Source organism: Rhipicephalus microplus, chromosome 6 (assembly GCF_043290135.1).
Source record: "Rhipicephalus microplus isolate Deutch F79 chromosome 6, USDA_Rmic, whole genome shotgun sequence".
NCBI classification, from domain to species: Eukaryota; Metazoa; Arthropoda; class Arachnida; order Ixodida; family Ixodidae; genus Rhipicephalus; species Rhipicephalus microplus.
In genome coordinates this window covers 169,940,954-169,958,178 of record NC_134705.1, presented here as the reverse complement: position 1 = coordinate 169,958,178, position 17,225 = coordinate 169,940,954, and the positions used below count along the sequence as shown (strand labels likewise).

The following is a 17,225-nucleotide window of genomic DNA, read 5'->3' as shown; positions in this document are numbered from 1 at the left end:
ATGTCAGAGCTTTTGTATAGGTCCGGCAACTATTTTTAGCAGGGCATAGGATACATGACAGCCACAGGAACGCAAAAAAGAAAATTTCGGGCAAGGTCACCTATAGGCAGAATTCATACAATTTTACTCACATAACATGAATAAGAAACACATAATACAAACCCTTCACGTAACACTGCTGTTCACTCTATTTTTATTGAAGTATACCATGATGGGGAGCATTGCACTCGTATTGGTGATTTTTACGAACTAAGGCAAATGACACAGGACTTCTTCATTATGTCACCGGTCACGTGTTGTGTTGGAAGCTGTTGGTGGCTTGAAACCTAGAAAGTGAGCATATAAATTCTTTTAGTTTTTAATGACATTTCTTTTTTAGTAAAAAGTTATTTTTCATGTCACAAATTTGATGTACTTGTAGCCTTAGTGACATAGATGCTAACGTGTTTTCTCTTCTGCAGTTTGTTGCAATTTAATATATGACTATAGCGTTCAATTTGGGAGACTAAGGTAATTGATTGATTGATTGATATGTTGGGTTTAATGTCCGAAAACCACTATATGATTATGAGAGACGCCGTAGTGGAGGGCTCCGGAAATTTAGACCACCTGGGGTTCTTTAACGTGCACCCAAATCTGAGCACACGGGCCTACAACATTTCCGCCTCCATCGGAAATGCAGCCGCCGCAGCCGGGATTTGAACCCGCGCCCTGCGGGTCAGCAGCCGAGTACCTTAGCCACTAGACCACCGCGGCGGGGCGGGAGACTAAGGTGCTTATTTCTGCTTAATAGTATTCATGTTCTGTCATTTCAACACCAATTTTAAAGGTTCTGAAATGTTGTTGTTGCGATGAGTAATAAAAAAATTGCAGGACACTTGAGCTACGCCTTCAAGAGCAGAGCGCGATACGTAAACCAGTTTCGCGCTCATAGTTGCGGACAAGGGTCTACCCAATGCGTCCCCGATAACATGGGTTGCCGAGACGTCAGGGTCACGTCGGACCCGGTCTCTTGTTGTAGCGTGGCGCAACTTAGGGTAACGGAAACGAAAGCTGACAAGTTGGGGAACGAAAAACACACATGTTTATAGAACTATTTACACCTATTTACAGCTTAGAGAGGTTAGCAATTTCACAAACCACGAGCGTGGTGGTTGAGTTGTTAAAGCCTGGTTCATAGGAATGTCCAGCACTTTGCAGCGTAATTTTAAGCCCTTTCGGGCTCCTCCTTGTTGATTGAAACACCAATCACACACAAGATACCACTCTCCAAAGCATCTGCCAATGCACATGGTTTCCGCATAGGGGTCACATCTCCTGACGCAATGATCCTCCGGTCCGAGTTTCATTGAGGAGGAAGGAAAGGAGTTCCTTCCCGGAACAAGGTGGCGGTTGGGTTAGTGCTGCTGTCTTTCCCTGGAAGGGCAGCCAAAAAGTAGAGACTTTAATCGCTTATACTCGACCTACGTGGTCGGGCTGCCTCGCCACCTACACAAACAAGCCAGCCTGGAGGAAAGGCTAATAGGGCTCACGGACCGTCGAAGTTGCCACGTTCTAATCCTTTCGTCGCTTCCGCTGCTGGACGCTCGTTCCGAAAGAACTGGGGTTCCGGGCATGGGAACACTACTCGGCCGTGCTTCTCACGGCCAGCATGGCACTCACGGATGAAAAGTCACAACAGCATGACCTTTTCAATCACTAGCCTGCTGTGGTTCTCAGTGTATGCAATGCAGGCGGAAGTGCTGTAGGCCCGTGTGCTCAGATTTGGGTGCACCTTAAAGAACCCGTGGTAGTCTAAACTTCCTGAGCTCTCCACTACGGCGTCTATTATTATCCAAGGCTGGTTTTGAGACGGTAAATCCCACGTTCCAACCGTCAGGGCATGTTTAAATCGTGCCGCAGGGAAATGAATTACTGTGTATGTACCTTTCGGTGCTTTTCAGTATCAATCAATGCCTACTACAAGCCAAGTTGATCAGCGTTCACTAGTTCTTGTTCTTGTTCACCTATTGTTCGTGGCGCACACCAACTATGTGGCATTGGCGAAGAAATGTGTGGTTTTGAAAATTATTGTTCGGATTTAGAGTAATGGATATATGATAGAAAGGTTACCGGTAACCTAGGAACTTGTGGTGCTTGATCTAATGCATAAAATTGGTTAATAAAAAACAAATTTATTCTAAAAATAGAGCAATAATCTGTTTTTTACACGTATAAAATTTTGTAGACACGTTAAGATAATAAAACAGATTATTTGTCAACCTATTAATTTCATCAATATAGTTTCAGATGGCCGCGCATATTTTCGCACTAGAGAGTCCCGAAATGGAAGCTCCAAAAGGGGAAATTACCGGAACAAATAAATCCATAACAATACCACGTATTGAGTTAAACCATTTGCAGGTCAAAAAGAAATGATCTATAGCTTCAAGTTCATCAGAGAACGCGAACAGTGACGAAAGTGCCTGAGCAGACCTGTGTTCATAGAAATTTAGATTCGGTACCCGCCAACGCAGCAGTGTGATAGCTACTTCTTGTTTACGAGCGCGGCAAAAGTCTCTTCGTCAGGGATATAATAAATGGCGATATTCGGTAGAGTTTGTTTGTGATATACCCCTAAAGACTTCCATAAGCGTAGGTATGTGAAATCGAGCAGCGGTCACATAAGCGGATGATGAACAGTGCGATAGAATCGGTCAACTAATTGATGACTTGCGGCTAAGGAATCGGCTATTTCATTTAGAAATAAGCTTCATGTCCAGACACCCAAACTAATCAAGCTTTTCTCAAATGTGCAGCACTATAGTGCACGGAACGCCTTTAATACTTGATTATCAGCACCAACCGAAAGTGCTCTACAGAGAGATAGAGAATTTGTTACTATGACAGCTGATGTAATTGTATCCAACATGCGTGAGGCGAGCACTACTGCCAGAAATCCAGCCACAAAAGTGAGTATAAAATTGAGTAGTCTAAGTAAATAAAACCAATCGAAAATCGGGCTGAAAATACCAACTCCTGACTTGTTGTCACATGGTGATGTGTCTGTAGTAATAATAACGTTCATTGTAATAATGCGCAGATGATCTTATAGTAAACCATCCAAAATATTATGGGAAAGTAATTTAGCGGTATCGAAAAAAATTTGTCATACTGAATTTCCACAAGGTATGAATTATCACGACTCATCATCATGTTGCATATAAGTACGTTTAGATGCTCCAGCAAATTTTGTACAAATATAATTTCTGGGGTGTGAAATCTCGGCCATCTAGCACCTAAAAATGATTACAAGGGGAATTAAAGGCTGTTTTTGAAAGTCCTAATGGTGATTCATAAAATTTTAAGGATGTGACTAAGTAATAATTATTCCTCTTGCGAATCATTTAGGGGCCCACTATGCGTCCGTAGCGCAGAGGCGAACTAAAGCAGCTGGTCATTTTAGGAATGATTCTGCTTCGAATATTGAATAAAAAAGTCAGTATGTTGCCTCCGGTGTCGAAGCAACCAATTCAATCGGAAAAATGTGATGGCATGAATTTGAAATGACACGGGAAAAATAGCAAGCAGCTAGAAAACGTGATGCCTGCGCAAAAGGCGCAGCACAGTCACAGCGAAAGCTAGAAAAGCTCCCTTTCAGAGCCGTAGTGGGCATCAGCATCAAGTAGGCGTACTGCAAGCACACTTGCTTTATGCCTACTAGGGCTTTTCATTTAAAATTTTAGGATAGTAGACTGGCAATCCCTATGCTATTTTTTGTCATTCTTCTGATGAGCGTGGTATCCGCTAAACTCTTGTGATGAATTTTGTGTCAATTGTTCGTGCTTGCAGTGGCTGACTTCTTTCTTTATTGTTCATGCAGTGACTGAAGACGATGAGGAATAATGCCTGAAGTGGGTATTGATTGATATGTGGTGCTTATCGCCCCAAAACCACCATATGATTATGAGAGACGCTGTAGTGAAGGGCTCTGGAAATTTCGACCACTTGGGGTTCTTCAACGTGCACCCAAATCTGAGCACATGGGCATGCAGCATTTTCGCCTCCATCAAAAATGCAGCCACCGCCGCCGGGAGCCTGAAGTGGATACGCGCCACAGTTAATAGCTGAACGAAAACAAGCTTTTGTAATGGCTTGGAGCATTGGTTGACCCACTTGTTACGTTTATCGCATCGCGTGACGACTGCTTATTCTTAACGCGATTGCTTTCCGACATCAAGCCTAACTAAGGCAAGTTTGCTAACAACACCCAAGCATCGGCTTGGCTATCCACCTAAAAAACATTTACGACGAGCTAGACTTTAGACCGGACTGGTACTCCGTCTTAGAGAACTGTTTGACCTCACCCCTTTTTTGTTTGTATAACACGATGTGAAGAACTCTCCATGTGAGGAACTCGCGCTGTGTTAGCCATTTAGTGTTTACGAGTAACGCTTGAACGCTTACTTTCGCGATTTGATTGTACTTTTGTTCGCTTGATTTTGTCTTTATTGCCCAAGTACTTAAATAAATACCATGGAAAAAAAAGCATCGGCTTGGCTCAGTGGTAGAATCCTGGGCTGGCACCCAGTGGACAGGGGTTCGAGCCCCACTTTGTCATTAGTACTAAGTCTTTATTTTTTAAATTTCGCGCGATGTGGTTACGGACACCAGCGGCGGCGGACAACTACGGCGCAGCGCGAGAGCCAAGTTGTGATCGCATAACAGCTCTCGAAGTATAATGTGCTGCACGCTGCTCAAGCACAAAGGACACACTCACAAATGTACATGAAAGGAGTGTGAAGTGTAAGATATGTCACTTGAACTGGCCCTAACTCTGGCTCTGCTAGCTAGCTATATCTGTTCGCTTCTTTCTCGCACGCAATTGCTTCACTGAGCAAGGCGACTTTTGCGCGGTCTATAGATGAGATCATGCTTATCTCGCACCCAGGCACCTTTGACGGCATACTGCCGCTCCCAAAGACGCCATAATTTGTTTGGAACTTCCAAGGCGTGCCTCGCTAGCATGGCATGCAGTGGCTCTGGGAGTTTAAATTGCAAAAAAGCGCCTGTTCACGATGCGCCCGCTTATAAAATGCCATCTGCGTATCACTGCACTGTTATCTGATGCGCCGAAAATTCAGCGCAAGAGGAAGAGATTGCTGAGCACTGCCTTAGTTCACAGTGCATCGCGGGAGTCGTGCCGGTGCGTTGTTCTGCGATTGCACAGATTTCCGTCCACAACGAAAAGCGCTGTGCTCCGCCACCTTAGGATATAATCGCAACCAGCAGGAAAAACTACGAGCCCAGTGAAACGCACGAGTAAGTAAACTTATTGCGTTTATTCATGCGCGACTCCAGCTCTTCCACTTTACGGCAGCGATATGCGTACAGTATGCTTGCAGTAAGCGGTACAAACCTGTTGCCGTACTATTTCGCAGGCCGCATGTTAATAATAGGAAATACGTATTACAACTCAAGCGTAGATGCACGCACGACGCATGCTTAGTGCAACTGTAAAGGCCAGCTATCACGATGCAGATAGACGTGAACGGCCCGGAAAGCATGGATTTCGACTCGGGGTAACAGCTGCATGCCTTGTCTGTCACTGTAGGCGAATATACATGTGCTTTCGGCCGGTACCGCCACAGCATTTTGAAATCGTGTTCTGGCTGGGACTTTTGCAGCACGTGTGTGTTCCTAGTGCCCGGCAGGACTGGCGATTTATACACATGTGGTGCATGAGCGTAAATCGGAGCAAGATTCCCGCGATACGTTGACGCCGGCTTACAGCACAAATTCTGCCTTGTCACAGCCAAGGCACGCCGCAGTTAACGCTGTTCCCGTTTGTTTCAGTCGGATATTACGCTGATAAAGTTTCTTCCGCAGTCTGCAATCTGCGCTTCTGCAATCCGCTGTCTGCGCTTCTTGGTCGCCTCCGCTGACGGCGCGTCTTACCTATACCCAGTAACAATGCCAGAATTACCCGCTCGTTTCCGGCGGCTCTCCGTTGCTCCTTTCTAGTTCCTCTTCTTCTTCTGCTTCTTGTTGTCTGTTGCTACCTCGTTCGCCCGTTTCCCCCCCCCCTTTTTTTTAATCATCTTCAAACTGTGAGGGTGACCCTCTGCTACGGGAACTTGTACTATTTCACTTAGATCCTCCGAAGAAGGGTGGCCCACCAGCCAAAACTGGTAGGATTCAATAAAAATTTTATCGTTTTGATTCCTATACTGCACAATCCCCAAGTGTATAACTAATATATATATATATATATATATATATATATATATATATATATATATATATATATACATATACTATGACGACTCGGTTGTAGCGAGGTTTATTGGCCGTGAACTCGGGAACGAACAAGCGCAACGGACCCGACAAAGAAGCGCTCGTGCCAAGCAGATGATGATTGTCAGCCAGAACATATGATGATGATTGACTGTTGTTCAGATGAGGATGAAGCGCATATTAGATGCCTACACTGATTCCCCCCCCCCCCCCGTGGAAGCGGCCAGCCTGGCCGCTGCGGGCGGGTAGTCAAGGTGACGAGGAACGTCGTGTGAAAAGCTTCATGCGGGAAACGTGTACAATTTCAGTGCTGCGGTAACGACGGTCAGTTGGCACGACAAGAGGCGTCACACGATAGTTGACAGGTGAAGTCTGCTCTAAAACAACATATGGACCGATGAATCGAGGCTGGAACTTGTCGCAGAGACCAGGTGTGCGAATTGGTGTCAATAGCAGCACCTCGTCACCCGGTCGGAATGATCCCACACGATGAGAGGTGTCGTAGACGGCCTTCCTTGCTTGTTGCGTAGCTTCCGTGTTCATACGAGCGCGCTGGCGGCACTGGGCAAGGCGAGAAATATATTCTTCGCAAGAAGATGGTGATGTAGGGCCATTGCTGGTGAAGAAGGAAACATCGATAAAGAAAGTAGGTGAACGTCCGTAAACGAGATAAAACGGTGAGTAGCCTGTTGTGCGCTGAACAGCGGTGTTGTAGGCGAAAGTGAGGAACGGTAGAAGTTTATCCCAGTTTCTGTGATCCGGTTGAATGTATACGGCTATCATGTCGGCAAGGGTTCGATGAAATCTCTCGGTCAGACCATTTGTTTGAGGATGGTAGCTAGACGCCATCTTGTGTGTGGTACCAGAAACGCGAAGAACTTCACCTAAAAGCTGTGATAAGAACACCTTTCCACGGTCACTCAGAAGTACACGAGGTGCACCATGACGTAGTATTATGGCCTGAAGGACGAAGTCAGCAACTTCCGATGCTGAACCAGTAGCTACTGAAGTTGTCTCGGCGTAGCGTGTCATGTGGTCTACGGCGGTGACTATCCATCTATTTCCAGCACCAGTAACAGGAAGGGGTCCATAAAGATCGACACCGACGACCTCGAAAGGTGTTGTAGGGCACGTCAATGGCTGTAACTGACCAGCTGGGGGAGATGTCGGAAGTTTGCGAAGTTGGCATGGAGAGCAGGAACCCACGTACTTTGCTACGCTGGTAGAAATCCCAGGCCAATAAAAGCGGCTTCGAATGCGATCGTAGGTTTTGTGAAAGCCTAGGTGGCCAGCAGTCAAATCGTCATGAAAGGCGTTAAGTACATGATGTTGAAGAGCGCGTGGCAGAACAGGTACCCAGCGTGTGCCGTCAGGATGATATATGTGACGATACAGCACACCGTCCTGAAACTTGAAGTGCTCGAGTTGTCGACGAAGGCGTGCATTGGGTGGACGCGTAGCTCCTGAAAGGTGGTCTATAATGCGCCGACAATACGGGTCAGCCTGCTGGTGAGAACTGAAGGGTTGTTCATCGTCGATTGGCGGTTGGTACAGCGAGGCGAGCAAGGCAACAGAAGTGGGAGTCACGTCCGCACTGGTGTCGTTGGAGGTGGCAGCTGGAGTGTCGAACGACGCTGTAGGTAGTGGGCAACGAGAAAGAGCGTCGGCGTCTTGATGTTTTTTGCCCGATTTATAAATAATCTCAAACTGATACTCCTGTAGGCGTAAAATCCAACGAGCCAAGCATCCGGACAAGTTCTTCATTGTAGAAAGCCAGCATAAGGCGTGGTGGTCCGTTACGATGGTGAATTGACGGCCGTACAGATAAGGACGGAACTTTTGTATGGACCAAACCACAGCGAGGCACTCCTGCTCAGTGATGGTATAGTTTTTTTCGGTAGAAGTTAGCACTCGGCTAGCATATGCGATGACCCCATTCCCGTCCAGAGTTATCGCGTTGGAGGAGAACAGCACCTATACCGCAGCCGCTGGCGTCGGTATGCAGGAGTGTTGGGGCGGTGTCATCAAAATGGCAGAGTACAGGTTCTGACGTCAAAGCTTTCTTCAATAGGCGAAACGCCGACTGACATTCCTCGGACCACACAAAGGGTGCATTAGATGCAAGTAGTTTGTGAAGTGGCGCCGCTATTGAAGCGAAATTTTGTATGAAGCGACGAAAATATGATGCGAGGCCAAGAAAACTTCGCAAATCCTTAAGTCTTGTGGGGCATGGAAATCGAAGGACGGCAGCGATCTTTTCGGGGTCAGGGCGAATACCGTCCTTGCTGACGACATGACCGAGAACCTTGATGGATTTGGTGGCGAAACGGCACTTCTTAGTGTTGAGCTGCAGACCCGCACCGGCGAGGCACGTTAGGACGTCATCCAAGTGGCTCAGGTGCTGAGAAAACGTTGATGAAAAGAGGATAATGTCATCAAGGTAGCAGATACACGTCTTCAATTTCAGACCACGCAGGACGGTGTTGATCATGCGTTCAAACGTCGCGGGCGCATTGCAGAGCCCGAAAGGCATCACGTTAAATTCGTATAGGCCATCGGGGGTTGCAAATGCCGTTTTTTCTTTGTCGTCATCGTGCATGGGAATTTGCCAATATCCCGAACGCAAATCAAGGCTGGAAAAGTATTCGGCGCCTTGCAGTGAATCAAGGGCGTCGTCGATGCGTGGCATGGGGTATACGTCCTTGCGTGTGATGTTGTTAAGTGCCCGGTAATCAACGCAAAAGCGCACGGAGCCATCTTTTTTTCGTACCAAAACAACAGGGGATGACCAAGGGCTAGTTGATGGACGAATTATTTCTCGTTGGAGCATGTCAGCGACGTTTTCCTCGATGATTTTTCGCTCAGCGAGAGACACGCGGTACGGGCGGCGATGTACAATAGATGTTCCCTCCGTCTGAATGCGATGCGCTGCAGTGGTAGTTCGGCCCAACGTTGAAGAGCAGGTGTCGAAAGAATCGGCGTGTTTCGTTAATAACGCAAGCAACTGCTGCGCCTGCATAGCTGTTAAGTCATCACTGATAACAGCTGTGAAGGGGGAGGATGAGGAAGGCTTACTCATAGAACGGTCGTTGGTAGAGGCAGGGTTAAGTGGCGTGACGCTGACAGGCTCAGCATCCACAACACAGGCTACTGCAGTGCCCTCTGGCAGGAGAACTTTCTCTGGCGTTTCATTCGTAGCAATGACGAGCGCGGAGCCATGGTGAAAGCGTACGACACCTGATGCAAGGGCTATGCCTTTTGCGACGCAAGTCGACGAAGGGGACACCAAGACGTCACCGTGGTCGATGTCCTTAGAGATCAGGGTCACAATTCGTTCTTGGTGTGGCGGTAGTTCGAGATCTTCGCGAGCGAACAGGCGTAGAGGCTTGTAGACGCCTTTGTCGAACATGGAGTCCGTATAAGTTAGGTGCAGAATCCGTTCACCACAACATATAGCGGCTGAAGAAGAAGATAGGAAGTCCCACCCTATAATTAGCTGGTGAGAGCACCGGGTAAGCACAGTGAACTCGATGTAATGCAAAATGTCATAAATAAACACACGAGCAGTACAAAGAGCGAAAGGGCGGATAGCGTTCCCCTGGGCTTCGACTAGATTGGGTCCATTATAAGGTGTCATTACTTTCTTCAGGCGTTTGCACAAATCATACCTAATCACAGAAACTGTAGCACCGGTGTCCACCAAAGCGTCCACGAGAACTCCTTCCACCGTAACAGAAACCATGTTGAACGGGTGTGCTGGAGGAATATGAGTCCTACTGTTACATGCAGTTTCTCCTCAGAAAACTGCATCATTCAGTTTTCTGACCGGTTATCAGTAGTAAACGAGGCTGGCCGAAGAGGAGAGGAGGAGCGACGGAAGGGCGAAGGTGATCGGCGTCGGCTTGAACGGTAAGTGTTCCGCGTCTCAGTCGACGCGGGCGGAGATGGAGACCGCTGCTGTCCAGATGAATAACGCCGAGCGTAAGAATCCCCTCTGGAAAAGTCCCGTTCGCGCATGTCGTACCCGCGACGCTCGTCCTGCTGGCGCTTGCGGCAGAAGCGCGATATATGGCCACGATATCCGCAGTAAAAGCATGTTAGGCGAGACGGGCGCCAAGGCGGGTAGTAGAGGTTGTTCGGCACACCGGGAGATAGCGCACTCAAGTGGACTGACGGAGGGTCGGGTGGGATTGGCCGGAAGTGGACCGGTGGTGCAGCAGCAACCGGCGTGAATGATGGCAGCGGTGAAGTAGAGTTTACGTTGCGAGGAGGCGCGGCCGCAACTTGTGCGTACGTTGGAGGGCTAGACGGAGGTGGCTGGACGTAGGCTGGACCGGTGAATGATGTTAGTTCCTCCCTTACGATGTCACGGAGGGCCATGCTTGAAGGCTGTGTGACAGATGGAGAAGGTTGTGAGATGCCCATTGATTGAAGTTCTTCTCGTATGATCTCCCGTATCATGTCACGCAGGTCCCGGTCTGTGGTACGGTGTTCACTAATGCCCGACTGAAGGCGAACAGAATCAAGTTCGTCGAGACGCTGACACGTAGAGACGACGTCCGTGACAGTAGAAGGATTCTGGGCAACAAGGGCATTGTAGGCAATGCTTCCGATGCCCTTCAGGATGTGGCGCAGCTTGTCCGACTCGGACATCGAAGAATTGACGCGCCGGCAAAGCGCAAGGACATCCTCGATATAAGATGTGTATGACTCGCCGGGATGTTGTTGGCGAGTATCTAGGGCCCTCCTCGCTAAAGCGGATCGAACGGCTGGCGTGCCGAATACTTGGCGAAGCTGCTGCTTGAAGGCAGGCCAGTCGGTGAGGTCGATCTCATGGTTCAAGAACCATGTCTTGGCAACGCCCGTGAGATAAAGCGATACTCGGCGGAGCTTGTTAGAGTCGTCCCAGTGATTAGTTGCGCTTACCCGCTCGTAGTTATCGAGCCAGTCCTCCACATCTTCGCCGCGGAGACCAGCGAAGATCGGAGGGTCACGCTGGTGGTTTACGATGTAAAGAGGAGGGGCTTGCGGCGCAGTGACGGCTTGCGGCGCAGAGACGGGAGCCGAAAGGGCATCCACCCACTCACTCTGAGACATGTTGGCGGACTGAGGGTCCAAGCGGCGGCCTGAACGGAGCTCCAGCGAGTAGGCGTTGTAAGTAGAGGTACTGGGAACGTCAATTCACCTCCACCATGTATGACGACTCGGTTGTAGCGAGGTTTATTGGCCGTGAACTTGGGAACGAACAAGCGCAACGGACCCGACAAAGAAGCGCTCGTGCCAAGCAGATGATGATTGTCAGCCAGAACATATGATGATGATTGACTGTTGTTCAGATGAGGATGAAGCGCATAATAGATGCCTACAATACATATAAAGAAACGAATTGTATGCCTAAGGGCTCGTTTATCCGTGTTTTAACACTATATTAATGAGTATTGTCTTAATATTGTGTTAATATAATATTGTGTATTTTGTAAGTACTGTGTTAATATTATTATTGTTCTTCTTTCCCTTATTTCGTTGAACGAGGGTCTCGTACTGGCAGACTTGGTGTGTTTAGGTTGTATAAGAGGGACAAATAATCAGCTGCCCGCTCATAAGAAGTTCACGTGCTACGTGACGCCAAAACATGCGCATAAGATTGTTTTCACACTCGCCGTTTGGCTTATAGATGGCGCTGACTGTCACTCCTACTTCTAAATTCACATATAAACCCAAAAAACTGGATGGAGGGAAGGCCGCTTTGGTAGCTCAGTGGTTAGAGCATCGAACCCGTTATTCGAAGGTCGTAGGTTCGTTTCCTGCTCACGGCTGGTTATTTTTTCATCCACTTTTCTTTCTTCTTATTTACATTCTATTGGTTACTCGGCTGCTGACCCGCAGGTCGCGGGTTCAAATCCCGGCTGCGGCGGCTGCATTTCCGATGGAGGCGGAAATGTTGTAGGCCCGTGTGCTCAGATTTGGGTGCACGTTAAAGAACCCCAGGCGATCGTAATTTCCGGAGCCCTCCACTACGGCGTCTCTCATAATCATATGGTGGTTTTAGGACGTTAAACCCCACATATCAATCAATCAATCCATTGGTTCTAATAACTTCCCCTGTACATTCCTTGGCATTACTGTCTGTTATATCCCGTATATATATATATATATGACGACTCGGTTGTAACGAGGTAGATTGGCCGTGAAATCGGGAACGAACAAGCTCTACGGACCCGAGGATGAAGTGCGAAGTAGATGCCTACACTAATTCCCCCGCCCCACGTGGAAACGGCCGCCATGGCCGCTACGGGCGGGTAGTCAAGGTGACGAGAAACGTCGTGTGAAAAGCTTCATGTGGGAAACGTCTACGAGGTCAGTGCTGCGGTAACGGCGGTCAGTTTGCACGACAAGAGGCGTCACACGATAGTTGATAGGTGAAGTCTGCTCTAAAACTACATATGGGCCGATGAATCGAGGCTGGAACGTGTCGCACAGCGGCACAGACCAGGTGTGCGAATTGGTGTCAATAGCAGCACCTTGTCAACCGGTCGGAATGATACCACACGATGAGAGGGGTCGTAGACGGTCTTCCTTGATTGTTGCGTAGTTTCCGTGTTCATACGAGCGTGCAGGCGGCACTGGGCAAGGCGAGAAATATAATCGCAAGAGGACAGTGATGGAGGGCTATTACTGGTGAAGAAGGAAACGTCGATAAAGAAAGTAGGTGAACGTCCGTAAACGAGATAAAACGGTGCCAGTTGTGTACTGAACAGCGGTGTTGTAGGCGAAAGCGAGGAACCATAGAAGTTTATCCCATTTTCTGTGATCCGGTTGAATGTATACGGCGATCATGTCGGCAAGGGTTCGATGAAATCTCTCGGTCAGACCGTTTGTTTGACGATGGCAGCTAGACGCCATCCTGTGTGTAGTACCAGAAACGCGAAGAACTTCACCTAAAAGTTGTGATAAGAACACTTTTCCACGGTCACTTAGAAGTACACGAGGAGCACCATGACTTAGAGTTATGGCCTGAAGGGCGAAGTCAGCAACTTCCGATGCTGAACGAGTAGCTACTGAAGTTGCCTTGGCGTAGTGTGTTAGATGGTCTACGGCGGTGACTGTCCATCTATTTCCAGTGCTAGTAACGGGAAGTGCCCCATGAAGATCGACACCAACGACTTCGAAAGATGATGTAGGGCACGTCATATGTTATAACTGACCAGCAGAAGGAGATGTCCGAAGTTTGCGAAGGTTGCACGGCGAGCAAGAATTCACCTACTTTGCTACGCTGGTAGAAAGGCCAGGCCAATAAAAGCGGCTTCGAATGCGGTCATAGGTTTTATGAAAGCCGAGGTTGCCAGCAGTCAAATTGTCATGAAAGGCCTTAAGTGCATGATGTCGAAGAGCGTGTGGCAGAACAGGTACCCAGCGTTGACAGTCAGAATGATAAATGGGACGATACAGTACACCGTCCTGAAGCTTGAAGTGCTCGAGTTGTCGACGAAGCCGTGCATTGGGTGAACGCGTAGCTCCTGAGAGGTGGTCTATAATGCGACGACAGTACGGGTCAGCCTGCTGGCGAGAACTGAAGGGTCGTTCATCGTCAATTGGTGGCTGGTACAGCGAGGCGAGCAAGGCAACAGACCTGGGAGTAACTTCCGCACTGGTGTCATTGGAGATGGCAGCTGGAGTGTCGAACGAAGCCGTAGGTAGTGGGCAACGAGAAAGAGCGTTAGCGTCTTGATGTTTTTTGCAAGATTTTTAAATATTCTCAAACTGATACTTCTGTAAGCGTGAAATTCAACAAACGTAGCGTCCGGACAAGTTCTTACTTGTATAAAGCCAGCATAAGGCGTGGTGGTTCGTTATGATGGTGAATCGACGGCCGTACAGAAAAGGACGGAACTTTTGTGGGGACTAAACCACAGCGAGGCACTCCTTCTCAGCGATGGTGTAACTCTTTTCGGTAGAAGTATGCACTCGGCTAGCGTATGCGACGACCCTTTCCCATCCAGAGTTATCGCGTTGGCGGATAACAGCACCTATACCGCAACCGCTGGCGTCGGTATGCAGGAGTGTCGGGGCGGTGTCGTCAAAATGACAGAGTACAAGCTCTGACGTGAGAACTTCCTTCAATAGGTCAAACGCCGACTGACATTCTTGAGACCACACAAAAAGTGCATTAGAAGCAATTAGTTTGTGAAGTGGCACATCTATTAAAGCGAAATTTCGTATGAAACAACAAAAATAGGATGAGAGGCTAAGAAAACGTCACCAGTCCTTAGGTCTTGTGGGCGTGGAAATCGAAGGATGGCAGCGATCTTTTTGGGGTCAGGGCAAATACCGTCCTTGCTCACAAAATGACCAAGAACCTTGATGGATTTGGTGGTGAAAAGGCATTTCTTCGTGTTGAGCTGCAGACCCGCGCCGGTGAGGCACGTTAGGACGTCATCCAAGCGCCTTAGTTGTTGAGAAAACGTTAACGAAAAAATGATAATGTCATGGTAGCAGTGACACGTCTTCTATTTCAGACCACGCAGAATGGTGTCGATCATGCGTTCAAACGTCGCGGGCACAATGCAGAGCCCGAAAGGGATCACGTTAAATTCGTATAGGCCATCGGGGGTTGCAAATGCCGTTTTTTCTTTGTCGTCGTCATGCATGGAAATTCGCCAATATCCCGAACGCAAATCAAGGCTTGAAAAGTATTCGGCGCCTTGCGGTGAATCAAGGGCATCGTCAATGCATTGCATGGGGTATACGTCCTTGCGTGTGATGTTGTTAAGTGCCCGGTAATCGACACAAAAGCGCCCGGCTCCATCTTTGTTTTCGTAACAAAACAACAGGGGATGACCAAGAGCTAGTTGATGAACGAATTATTTCTTGTTGCAGCATGTCAGCGACGTTTTCTTTGATGATTTTTTTGCTCAGCGAGAGACACGCGGTACGGGCAACGATGCGCAATAGGTGTTCCCTCGGTCTGAATGCGATGCGCTGCAGTGGTAGTTCAGCCCAATGTCGGCCCAACAGGCTTTGTGACAGATGGAGAAGGTGGTGAGAAGACCATTGATTGCAGTTCTTCGTGTATGATCTCTTGTATCATGTCACGCAGGTCCCGCTCTGCTGGACGGTGTTCGCTATTGCCCGGCTGAAGGCGAACAGAATCAAGTTCTTCGACACGCTGACACGTAGAGACTACGTCCGCGACAGTAGTACAATTCTGGGCTACAAGGGCGTATTAGGCATTGCTTCCGATGCCCTTCAGGATGTGACGCAGTTTGTCTGACTCGGAAATCGAAGAATTGACGTGCCGGCAGAGCGCAAGAACACCCTCGATGTGCGATGTGTACGACTCGCCGGGATGTTGTTAGCGAGTATCTAGGGTTCTCTTCGCTAGAGCGGATCGAACGGCTGGTCTGCCGAATACTTGGCGAAGCTGCTGCTTGAAGACAGGCCAGTCGGTGAAGTCAATCTAATGGTTTAAGAACCAGATCCTGACGACGCCGGTGAGATAAAGCGATACTCGGTGGAGCTTGTTAGAGTCGTCCCAGTGATTAGTTGCGCTTACTCGCTCGTGGTTATTGAGCCAGTCCTCCACATCTTCGCCGCGAAGATTGGAGGGTCACGCTGGTGGTTTACGACGTCAAGACGAGGGGCTTGCGGCGCAGGGATGGGAGCACAAAGGGCGTCCAGCCACTCACTCTGACACATGTTGGCCGACTGAGGGTCCAAGCGGCGGCCTGAACGGTGCTTCACCGAGTAGGCGCTGTGAGGACAGGACTGGGATCGTCAGTCCACCTCCACCACGTATGACGACTCGGTTGTAACAAGGTTTATTGGCCGTGAACTCGGGAACGAAAAGCGCAACGGACCCGAAGATCAAGCGCACGTTCTAAGACGTTGATGACTGTCAGCCAGAACAGGTGATGATGATTGACTGCTGTCCAGATGAGGATGAAGTGCATAATAGATTAATAGATGCCTACACTATATATATATATATATATATATATATATATATATATATATATATATATATATATATATATATATATATATATATATGCTGAACAAAGTCTACCACAATGACACTTTCTTTGTCCTTTTGTTAACTTTTTACAGAGCAAGCAGTTACGAGATCACTTTTCGGGTCACGCGCAGTTGTTCACCGTCGCCGCCGTCACCGCCAGTGTCCGTAACCACATCGAGCAAATTAAAAAAAAAAACCTTGCACCAATGACACAGTCGGGCTTGAACAAGGGTCCGCTTTCTGCCACTGAGCTACACCGGTGCTTGCGACTTGACAAACTTGCATTAGGCAGGCTTGATGTCGGGAAAGCAATCGCGTTATTGCCACTTATAAAGCGTTTTACAACAGCGAAAGAACAACCAGTCACCGCACAATGAGAAAAGCATAATGAGTGAACCATCCAATGCCTAAATCATCACAAACGCTTGTTCTTGTTCCCCTATTACTGTGGCGCATACTCACTTCTGCCGTAATTCTTCGTCGTCGTCAGCCACTGCATGGACAATTGGCCCAAAATTCCTTGCAAGTGTTTAGCGGATACCACGCTTCTCAAAAGAATGACGAAAAATAGCATAGCGAATGACACCTACTACCTAAAGGTTTATAAATAATGCCCTAGTGGGTACCAAGCAAGTGTGCTTGCAGTAGTTACCCAATTAGTCTTTTCACAAGGCTCTGAAAGGCCGCTCTTCTAGCTTTTGCTGTGACTGTGCTGCGTCTTCCGCGCACACCTGGCGTTTTTATTCCTGCACCAATTCAAAGTTTTTGTTTCATTTTTTCGTGTACCTAATACGCCTTTATTCTTGCTACAGATTTTGATTAGGAGCTATTGTTGTAGGCGCGCGTGAGGTAAGGTTGCCTGGGGCCTATGTATGCATTATCGTTCTTTTATTCACTCATTTATTTCACTTGCACACAAAGATACTCAAGGAGA

At 48.1% G+C, this 17,225-nt stretch overlaps 1 long non-coding RNA gene across 1 annotated transcript; it reads right to left on the bottom strand.

Moving 5' to 3' along the window:
* Positions 1-170: 170 nt before the first annotated feature.
* LOC142765034 (uncharacterized) lies at positions 171-16,987 on the bottom strand. Its single transcript, XR_012884033.1, has 2 exons — positions 16,754-16,987; positions 171-326 (listed from the first exon to the last, which is right to left on the bottom strand). It is a non-coding gene; the product is annotated as an uncharacterized LOC142765034 (long non-coding RNA).
* Positions 16,988-17,225: the final 238 nt, after the last annotated feature.